The sequence below is a fragment of the Alnus glutinosa genome, chromosome 6, assembly GCF_958979055.1.
Source record: "Alnus glutinosa chromosome 6, dhAlnGlut1.1, whole genome shotgun sequence".
NCBI lineage: Eukaryota > Viridiplantae > Streptophyta > Magnoliopsida > Fagales > Betulaceae > Alnus > Alnus glutinosa.
The window spans coordinates 651,962-663,549 of record NC_084891.1 but is presented as its reverse complement, the minus strand read 5'-3'; positions in this window follow the sequence as shown (position 1 = coordinate 663,549).

The following is an 11,588-nucleotide window of genomic DNA, read 5'->3' as shown; positions in this document are numbered from 1 at the left end:
ACCAAAAAAAAAAAAAAAATTGTTTAAAAGGAATTGCTATATATATCTATTATAATGCGGAGAAACATTTCTGATCAAAATTTATCTGCTTGAATATATTCATGGTTTAGGTGTGAGTAAAGGGTTCTCATAGATCAATTTTTTCAACATACTGATTATTTATAAATAGATCTAGCTCCATGCATGTTATCAAATTATTGATGCAGATAAATTGCATGGTATTCTTCTAAATCTGGTGTAATAGTCCAGTTAAAGAATAAAGATAGTGGGGGGTGTCGATTGATCGTCGGTCTTGGCGATCGATCGCCATCGTGCCAGATTAGTTCATTCCCTTCGATTTATAGCCTAGGGCGCAATATATAATCTTACTTAACCAATTTAGAGCTATTTATTCCTATCAATGTTCATTTATATTCTTTTACCTTAATATTTGGTCTTAAATTCTAATTTAATACGTCATGTTTTATGTATTAAAATATGGGGCACTACACGTGGAGCGGAAGTGGTGCATCTTGAAGCCATCTACTAAACTTAATGAGCCAAACTTTGGTATAAATCTGTATGTTAAAACCACCAATCGATTTCATTTACCAAAAAAAAAAAATTGTTTAAGATTCAAATTGAGGAATGTCCCTCTCACTCTTCTTATTTGTATAGCAATTAATTCTTCATAAAGACATAAAATCCGCATGATTTTTGTTAATAATTATGGCAGAAAGTGCGTTAATAGGATGTCATTACAGAAAAAATGGCCGACACATCAGCCATGATGACCCATCTTAGTTGTAATTGTCCAAATGAACTCTCAACTTCACCCATGAAAGACTTGTGGTCCCTGCATGTACGTGTTACCTAAGTTGGAGTACATTCAAGCAAATGACTTTACAAAGGCGCGCATTTGCTTTTTTTCTATTTTGGAAGATTGAGATTAATTACGATTAAAAAAGCATCGCAGACTCGTGCTATACAGTAGCGCATCTAGCAAGAAAAAATTAAATATTTAAAAAAAGAAAAATCAAACAACCGAAATACTTTTACAATATATATATATATATATACACACACACACACGTACTGAATAGGTACTCGGAATCTCCAAGGGTCTAAGATGGTTACATTTTCTCATATTTGCGATGCTTTATTATAAACATCCTGTCATTTATTTTCCTGTGATCAAAAAACTGTACGTCATATCTATGATAATATACATGTTTTTTTTTTTCTTATAATTTCTTTAATTAATATTTAATTTATATATAATACTCTCTCTCAATAAGTAAGACTAACACATGAAATATTTCATTAAAAATGAAAGCTGAATAACCAAGACAATGTTTGAACTCTAAATTTAGAGTATTTTAATTTAAATTTCATACATAGATGGTTTTGTTGTATACCGTTTGGTTATGCTTTCATTTATCTCTTCTACCTTGCTAATTTTTGTTATTCTATATATTGACATAGACTTTATTAGTAGTATAGATTGAATGTAATACGTCTTGTTGGTTGTTGTTAAATACGTACATTTTAAAATATTTTTAAAATAACACATTACATTTTAAAAATGTTACATCTGTCCGATTTTTTTATTTATTATTATTTATTTAAAAAAAATGCGTAGAAGGGGCTGCTTAAGTAAGACAGAGAGATAAAGGGATCGATTCACATTCATGTTCATGTCGTTGTGTTTTTTTGACTTTCATCCTACTTTTTTGGGTTGGTCTACAACAAAAGATAATTACGTCTATATTTTGATATTTATGGGAAAAACCGATTCCACTTTGTAATTCAATAAATACATTAACTTTATGCATGTGACTTGCCTATTCCTTATCCTAGGCGGAACTAGATTTTTTGGGGCAACGAGGAACAAAATTAAGTAAAAAATGAATAAATAAAAACTTTGGGAGATTCAATTTATAAAAGTACAAAAAATTTAGAAGAAATTTTCAATTTTTTATGGCATTTTTAAACTAAATATATATATATATATATATATATATATATATTTAGACCTAATGCTTTAGGAGCTCGCACAAGGACAAATGACTTACGTAATGGTTTAACTTTTTCTTTTTGCAGCATTATTATTCTGTCTTTCAATTTTTACTTTCAAAGAGCTAGCTAGCTATGTATGCTAACCTGATGCCAACTACTCTCACATCACATTCAATCATATTCCCTCTAAACCCAAACATATAAATGTGCCCACTTTCTATTTATAAGGTTAAGATGTTTCCTTCAGCTTCTTTCTAAAAAAAAAAAAACGAAGCTAGCTTAAACAACCCACTAATTTCTTTTATATGCAATCCCACCAGCTTCTCAATGTTCTCACTATCCTGACTATTTACTTTTACCAATTTAGTTAAAAAAGAATCAAATTTGTTTTACCTTTCTTTTTCTTTTTTCTTTTCCTTTTACTAGCTAGTTTAGTTATAAAAAATATAATCCTAATTATCTTTTATTTTAAAATATTTAATTATCTTTAATTAGTTTTAAAAGAAGCCCATCCCAAAAGAGAGTTTAGTTATTTAAGTGAATTAATTTCACCCAAAAATATTTAACTACAAAATCCATGTAAGTGGTTATCCTTCCCCCACTATATTTATTCTTTAACTCGACTATTACACCAAATTTAGAAGAATACCTCTTTATGATCAATAATTTCAACAATTTGATAACATCAACTGGGTGTACATCGATCGAGTGTACACCCGGTACATTTGACAGCATATAAATTTGCACACCTATTGAATTGGCCTGTAAGCATATGCATTGCAATAGGCCTTATAATTGTGACATGACTGTAATATTGTTTGGATCTCCCACGATCACTATAAAACAAATAAAATTAAGAGACCCTTCTAGGGGTCTCGCTCTGATACCTAAATAATTATCTTCTAAAAGAAAAATATGTTAAATGCATAAAATAAGCAGTTTGTTGTTTATACTTGAGTTATAAGCCTATTTATATGCAAAGAGGTAAAGTTAAATATGAATTAGGTTTAATATTCCTATTTAAACTATGAGTGCCTTGAATTTGATTTGTTCTGAAAGTCCCATCCACATTCAATTTGGAGTTGGACTGTTGATTAGATTCTTCAAAGAGTCCTTATTGGACTTGGATTAGGACTACTACCCAAATTCGACTTGGATTAGGATTATTCCCAACAGTTACCCCTAATCCCAATTCCCTTATCCGAGGCATGTTCGGATAATGAGAATTTTATGTCTCAAGAAATCCAGAAAAACTAAGGGTTTTCTTCCTGTCTTGTTTTCTCTACACGGTAATTGTCTTCTTGTCTCTAGGGTAGCTCCCTTGTACCTGTAAATTTGTAACCTGAAAATTGAGGGATAAATTCGATCCCTATACCTTCTTGTTTTTCTTTAGGGTTTTCTCTCTACCTCTGAGGATAGTCTCATGCCTCTTGAAAACATGCAAACTTGTAAACCCAAAACCTGAAAACCGAGAGTCGTCTCCCTTCATTGTTTTCTCTGTAGGGTTGTCTCTCTGAATTTGCCTTAGGGTTTTCTCCATTTCTTGTTTTCTCTATAGGGTTGTCTCCTTGAATTTGCCTTAGGGTTTTTTCCCTTTATCGTTTTCTCTACAAGGTTGTCTCCCTGAATTTGCCTTAAGGTTTCTCCCTTTCTTATTTTCTCTACAGAATTGTCTCCCTAAATTTGCCTTAAGGTTTTCTCCCTTTATTTTTTTCTCTACAGGGTTGTTTTCCTTGATTTATCTTAGAGTTTTTTCCCTATCTCTAGGCTTGGCTTTGGTTTGATTGTTTTTAATAGGGTTGTCTCCCTGCCTTGTTTTCTCTGCAAGGTTGTCTCCCTGGATTTGCCTTAGATCGAGTTTTCTCTCATCCTTGTTTTTTCTGCGGGGTTATCTCCCTGGATTTGCATTAAGGTTTTCTCTCTTTTCTTGTTCTTTACACTTAACAGTTATGAAAGCCTATAAACTATAATGTTAATAAAAGTAAGTAGTTTTATTTATTATTTATCTTGACAAAATCTTCCAGCACTAGTCTAATAAGAGACTAAGTTTTGGCTTCCTATAATAAAGCATTTAAGATATAATACTTATCTCATTCAAACTTTTGTTTTTTTCTTGTAAAACCAATAGTCATAAATTTTTACAATCCTTAGAATTATGGAAGGCATGTATTTGAATGGAAAGTCATAGAATAAGACAACAAACTGCTACTAACAACGATGAAGGGAAGAACGTAAACTAATCTTGCATACTCGATGAAGACCAGCACCGACTTAACTGTGCATGGGGTTCGTTCCAAGTCCCTGAATCATCTTGAGTAGTCCAGTTCTTCTAACATCTTTTGAATACGTGTTCATAACCATGACGAATTTCTTCTTCTTCTTCTTCTTCTTCTTCTTCTTTTCTTTTATTTTTTTTATTTTTTTATTTTATTTTTTATTTTTTTTTATATATATATATTTTTTATATTTTTTTAAGTGAAACAAATAATTGTTCCCACAGACAGCGTCAAACTGTTAGGACAATTTTCGGTACGGTGTAAACGACGCGTTCTTCAATGTTCTTCACGTTCCCACGATCACTGCAAAGCAACTAAAATTAAGAGACCATTTCGAGAGTTTCGCTCTGATGCCTAAATTAGCTTTTTAGATAAAAGTATGTTTAATGCATAAAATAATCAGTCTATCGTTTATACCTAGGGTATGAGCCTATTTATAGGCAAAGATGTGGAGTTAAACCTGGATTAGGTTTACAATTTCCACTTAACCTAAGAGTGTCTGGAGTTTGATTTGTTCTGAGAGTTTTATATCTATTCAACTAGGAGTTTGACTATTGATCAGATTCTTCAACGAGTCTTTATTGGACTCAGATTTAGACTACTACACCAATTCGACTTGGAGTAGAATTATTTCTAACAACTCATTTGATGTACAAATAGTCCGTTTGGGTGTTGAATCCGAATATTATTCAAATTCACTGTGCGAATTACGAGATTTGACTTTGTGAGATAAAATTTGAAAAAAATTTAAAATGTTGAATAAAATATGATTAATTTTGAAAAAAGTAGAATGTTATTCCGAATATGATTCGTATTCTACTTTTTTCAAAATTAATCATATTTTATTCAACATTTTAAATTTTTTTCAAATTTTATCTCACAAAGTCGAATATCATAATTCGCACAGTAAATTTGAATAATATTCGGATTCAACACCCAAACGTTACAACTCATTTTAAATAAGTAGTATCTCTCCGTCTTTTTTGGGCTTGTTTACAATATTATTCCGAATATTATTCGCTGTGGTTTCTGTCACTTTCTTCCAACCTTTTTGGGCTTGTCTACAACAAAGGTAACTACGTCTATGTTTTTATATTTATGGGAAAAGCCGATTCCACTTTGTAATTCAATAAATATGTTTTCATATTTATAGAATGGTAGCTCATTCTATAATTATCAAAACATATTTATTGAATTACAAAGTGGAATTGGCTTTTCCCATAAATATCAAAACATAGACGTAGTTACCTTTGTTGCAGACAAGCCCAAAAAGGTTGGAGAAAAGTAAGAAAAGCCACAACGAATAATATTCAGAATAATATTGTAGATTTCGAATAATATTCGGAATAATATTCTACTTTTTTTCAAAAATAAATCATATTTTATTCAACATTTTCAAATTTTGAAAATTTTGATAATTCTTAGATAAACCTAGAAGATGTTTAATATTTTGACCTATCGGATTTATGTCAATTTCACAGTTGTAGGGGGCATAATAGTCTTTTCCCGTGCTTGTTCACTCTAGTTTTTAACATTTATCAGAGTGAATAGTAATGGCCTTGTAACTTGGTATGGGTTTTAGAAGGGAAAATTTATAAGAGAAGCCCACTGATCGTTTGGCCAGTACGTGGGTTTTGACGAATTGATGGGGCTGTAAATTTAGTTTTTAATATTTTTATATTTTTAAACTAAAGATAATTAGGATTCTTTTATAACTAAACTAGTAAAAGGAAAAAAAAAAAAAAAAAAAAAAAAAAAAAAAAAAAAAAAAAAAAAAAAAAAACTAAAATAACTTTGACTTTGTTTAATTTAACTAAACTAGTAAAAGGAAAGACTCGGGACCACGAAGCTGGAGAGGAAAGTGGGCCGTTTTAGTGGTTTATATATGTATAATATGGTAACATTTTATCCGTTAAAAGAAGAAAAAAGCCAAAGGAATTCTTAATAAAAATTGTGGACCAAGACCACTCGTTCTTGCTTTTGAGTGGTTGGTGGGTGGGTTTTGTAGCGTGCATGTGGACTGTATGTAACTTTAGAGTAATGCAGTACTTGCCATTGTTGTAGACAAGCCCAAAAAGGTTGGAGGAAAGTGACAAAAACCACGGCAAATAATATTCGTAATAATATTGTAGACAAGCTCAAAAAACCTGGTGTGTTTGGTTCGTATAATATTCGGAATAATATTATATTTTTTTCAAAATTAAATCATATTTTATTCAACATTTTCAAATTTTTTCAAATTTATCTCACTAAGTAAAACCTCGTAATTCGCACAGTGAATTTGAATAACATTTGGATTCAACACTCATGCAAACGGACAAACAAATAAAATATGATTTATTTTTGAAAATAGTAGAATATTATTCCGATACTCATTTTAAATAAGTAGTATCTCTCCTTCTTACTTAATTAAGCAGCTCCTATAAATATCAAAACATATTTATTGAATTATAAAGTGGAATTGGCTTTTCCCATAAATATCAAAACATAGACGTAATTACCTTTGTTGTAGACAAACCTAAAAAGGTTGGAGGAAAGTGACAAAAACTACAGCGAATAATATTCGGAATAATATTGTAGACAAGCCCAAAAAACCTGGTGTGTTTGGTTCGAATAATATTCTACTTTTTTCAAAATTAATCATATTTTATTCAATTTTTTCAATGTTTTTCAAATTTTATCTCACAAAGTCAAACCTCGTAATTCACGTAATGAATTAATTTGAATAATATTCGGATTTAGCACCCAAACGAACCAATTAAGCAGCTCATTCTATAAATATCAAAACATATTTATTAAATTACAAAGTGGAATTGGCTTTTCCCATAAATATCAAAACATAGACGTAGTTACCTTTGTTGCAAACAAGCCCAAAAATGTTGGAGAAAAGTGACAAAAGCCACAGCGAATAATATTCAGAATAATATTGTAGATAAGCAGGTGTGTTTGGTTCGAATAATATTCTAGTTTTTTTTCAAAAATAAATCATATTTTATTCAACATTTTCAAATTTTGAAAATTTTGAAAATTCTTAGATAAACCTAGAAGGTGTTTAATATTTTGACCTGTCGGATTTATATCAATTTCACAGTTGTAGGGGGCATAATAGTCTTTTCCCGTGCTTGTTCACTCTAGTTTTTAACATTTATCAGAGTGAATAGTAATGGCCTTGTAACTTGGTATGGGTTTTAGAAGGGAAAATTTATAAGAGAGCAAGAGAAGCCCACTGATCGTTTGGCCAGTACGTGGGTTTTGATGAATTGATGGGGCTCTAAATTTAGTTTTTAATATTTTTATATTTTTAAACTAAAAATAATTAGGATTCTTTTATAACTAAACTAGTAAAAGGAAAAAAAAAAAAGAAAAAAAGAAAACTAAAATAACTTTGACTCTGTTTTAACTAAACTGGTAAAAGGAAAGACTCGAGACCACGAAGCTGGAGAGGAAAGTGGGCCGTTTTAGTGGTTTATATATGTATAATATGGTAACATCTTATCCGTTAAAAGAAGAAAAGGCCAAAGGAATTAATAATAAAAATTGTGGACCAAGACCACTCGTTCTTGCTTTTGAGTGGTGGGTGGGTGGGTTTTGTAGCGTGCATGTGGACTGTATGTAACTTTCGAGTAATGCAGTACTTGCCTTTGTTGTAGACAAGCCCAAAAAGGTTAGAGGAAAGTGACAAAAACCACGGCGAATAATATTCGGAATAATATTGTAGACAAGCTCAAAAAACTGGTAGGCTTATCTACAATATTATTCTGAATATTATTCGCTGTGGCTTTTGTCACTTTTCTCCAACCTTTTTGGGCTTGTCTGCAACAAAGGTAACTACGTCTATGATTTGATATTTATAGGAAAAGCCAATTTCACTTTGTAATTCAATAAATATGTTTTGATATTTATAGAATGAGCTGCCATTCTATAAATATGAAAACATATTTATTGAATTACAAAGTGGAATTGGCTTTTCTCATAAATATCAAAACATAGACGTAGTTACTTTTGTTGTAGACAAGCCCAAAAAGGTTGGAAGAAAGTGACAAAAACCACAGCGAATAATATTCGGAATAATATTGTAAACAAGCCCAAAAGACGGAGAGATACTACTTATTTAAAATGAGTTGTAACGTTTGGGTGTTGAATCCGAATATTATTCAAATTCACTGTGCGAATTACGAGATTCGACTTTGTGAGATAAAATTTGAAAAAAATTTAAAATGTTGAATAAAATATGATTAATTTAGAAAAAAGTAGAATATTATTCTGAATATGATTCGAACCAATATTGCACCTTATATTAATCCAGTCCGAAAAAGCTCAAACGAATTCGAATACTCTCTGTTCAAATATAAGAAAGAATCAAATGAAATTCTTCTCAAATTCAGGTTTGTCTCAAACGCATGCGGGTGCATATCAAAAAATAACTTTAGCCATTTCTAGAAGAAACCACTTTAGTCTTTAAAGCGCACATTCGTACTAAAATGGAAAAAGCAACAGAAAAAATTATATAGTCCACGTACGTACTAGCTCTCTTTAATTGGAAGAGGATCAGAAGAAAAGCCTCAGTGAGTGCTTTCCGTGGGCATGACGTAAATACGGACAAATCCCATCAAAGCTTCTCCATATTCAAGGCGCGCTGATCATCCTAACCTTTGCTGGAAGAATTTTTTTTTTTTTTTTTTTTTTTAATTAAAAAGGCATATATGAAGATTCATAGTTCCTTATGGACATTAGTAAGATTCATATATAGTAGTTTCTACTAATCAGGTATATATAAAGATTTTTATTGTGAGATTCGAGTGTGTGCCTAGGGACAGAACTAGAGACGCCGGTTACGGGCCATGTCTCCCTAAAAAAAAAATAAAAAAAAAAAATAAAAAAAAAAATAAAAAAAAAGGTAAAAAATATTATAAGGTAAAAAAAATTAGTTTATTGGCTCCTACCAACAAATTTTTCAGCCCTTGGCTCCTGCCCATAAAAGCTTCTGGCTCCGTCTCTGTATGTACCCTAATGTACCTGACAACTTTGAGAATTTTTATGGGACCACTGAACCATTACCCTAGATGATTTCTTTTTGTATCAAAATATTCGGTCTAATAGTTGGGTTTCTTTTTTCTAAAATTATTAACAAAATCATATGACTCATTTTTGTAGATGATCCTAACGGCAAGTAAATGGAATTAGTTGATTAAGACAATTGAATACCATATGCGATATATGATTAGTCTTAGAAAAATTGAAAACCAAGAGGGTGTCAAATAGAACTATGTCAAACCAAAGATTTTCGTTGCTGATGTCAAAATTAAAAGGGAAATGATTTTTTTACATTTTTTTGTACATCTCTTTTCTAAATTAACTATTGGATCTTTTAAACCTACAAGAACCAACATGTGGATCCAACAAACCCAATAGTTGATTTAGAAAAAATATATATGAGAGATGTACAAAAGATGTACATGTAACATGTCTCCACTTAAAATTGTCGTTGCTGATAACACACCAACTTTATCACGCAGATTCTCTTATTGGGAAATGCTACACATCCCAAAATTTTTCATTAAAATTTGGTTCCCAAATGATGTGTCACAATCTCGACACATCATTTGAGAACCAAATTTTTGAAAAAAATTTAAAAAGTCTAGCATTTCTCTTTCTTTATTTATGACAAATCAATTGTAATACAGAGAAAAAGGGAGAGGAATCCTCAATTTGAATCTTAAACAAATCATTTTGTAAAGGAAACTGATCGGTGGTTTTAACATACAAATTTATTACTTTATTAGGATTTTTTTTTTTTCTTCTTTTTAACAAAATATTTGAGTATTTCATTGATAAAAAATTATGAGAATAAAACTCTTATATCACAAAGTATAAAGTTCTGTAAAATCATAGTCACATGCTACGAGGTTACAAAGTCATAGATACAAATAAAATTCTTACGATAAAGTGTTATTCATGATTTTCATCTTCTGCTAATACATGTATAAAAATAGTTAAAGAGCAGATCTGCTCCGAGCAGACTAGATCTTAGATAAAGGTCGCCAAATATCCTAGAACAATTTATTTAAACCGGCTGTGAGAGATAACCTCTCACATCTGACTAACCTTCATCCTATAAATCGTCTATGAGGGCAGATCTATGAAGAAGAAAACTCTTATTCAAAGCAAAAACACAACCAGCAAACAATAGCAACGGCCAGGGAGAAGAAGAATTGCACATCACAAAGATAGATGAACGGATGCATGGCGGAGAGGCAAAAATTGCTGATCTGGTAAGAGAATACCTACAAAAAAGAAAAAGAAAAAACAAGAATGGAATGGGGAGGGTAGGAGCGGAGAGTAGAAAAGGAAAAAGAGATGAGGAGGGAGCAGATTTGCTCCCTCCTCCTCTCAGATCTGTTTTTTGAGAGTTTTTTTTCTCTAGGGTTGGCTAAAGAGCCACTTTTAATTTTCGTACCCCTCAAACTATCACTTTATTGTCAATATCCCTCAAACTATTAATTGTGTCAATGTCTCCGTTAAACTATCAAAAAAATGTCAATGTCCATTTCATGGTAAAAAAAAAAAAAAAACCAAAAAAAAAAAACAAAACAAAACAAAACAAAATTGACCCAAAAAAACTTTTCAATCAGATAAAAATATCTTTATAATTTTGAAAATAAAAAATAAAAAAATATGACAAATCACCCCATTGGTTTTCATTGATTTTTAATTTTTTGGATTATTTTTTATTAATTTTATGAAAAATATTTTTGTCATTGGGAGACATTAATATTGTTTGGTAGATTGGAGAAGACATTGACAATATGGTGATGATTTTATGGGTTATGCGATAGGTCTTGAATAATGCATATTTAAATCCTTTAATTTGCTATTGTTAAATCTTTAACTTTATTGTAATATAATGTTTTGTCTTGTTTTAATGTTTATTTTATTTTTAGGTCCTAACAAAAAATACAAAGCAAAATTATTAAAGGTGGCCTAAAAATTATCAAGGAAACCGAAGAAAAGAAGTCCAGTTCCAAACTGAGTCAGCGCCATCAAGTCTGCTAGAAAAGTTAACTTGTGCGGCAGGAAGTTTAGATGACATGGGCACCGTTTTTTCCCTACCCTTGATATCAGTCCACTTGCACGTTGCACCGAGAGAGATGCGTCCCACTTTTGCAAAGTGCTGTACATTGAAAATTGAAGGATGAGATCTTGTCATCATTACATTTTTTTGTGGCTATAATTCAACAAGTGGGCGGCACGAAATCATGATGGAGGTGTTTTTCCTCTCCTGGAAGAAACTTCCTGGTCTATAAAATAAGGCAT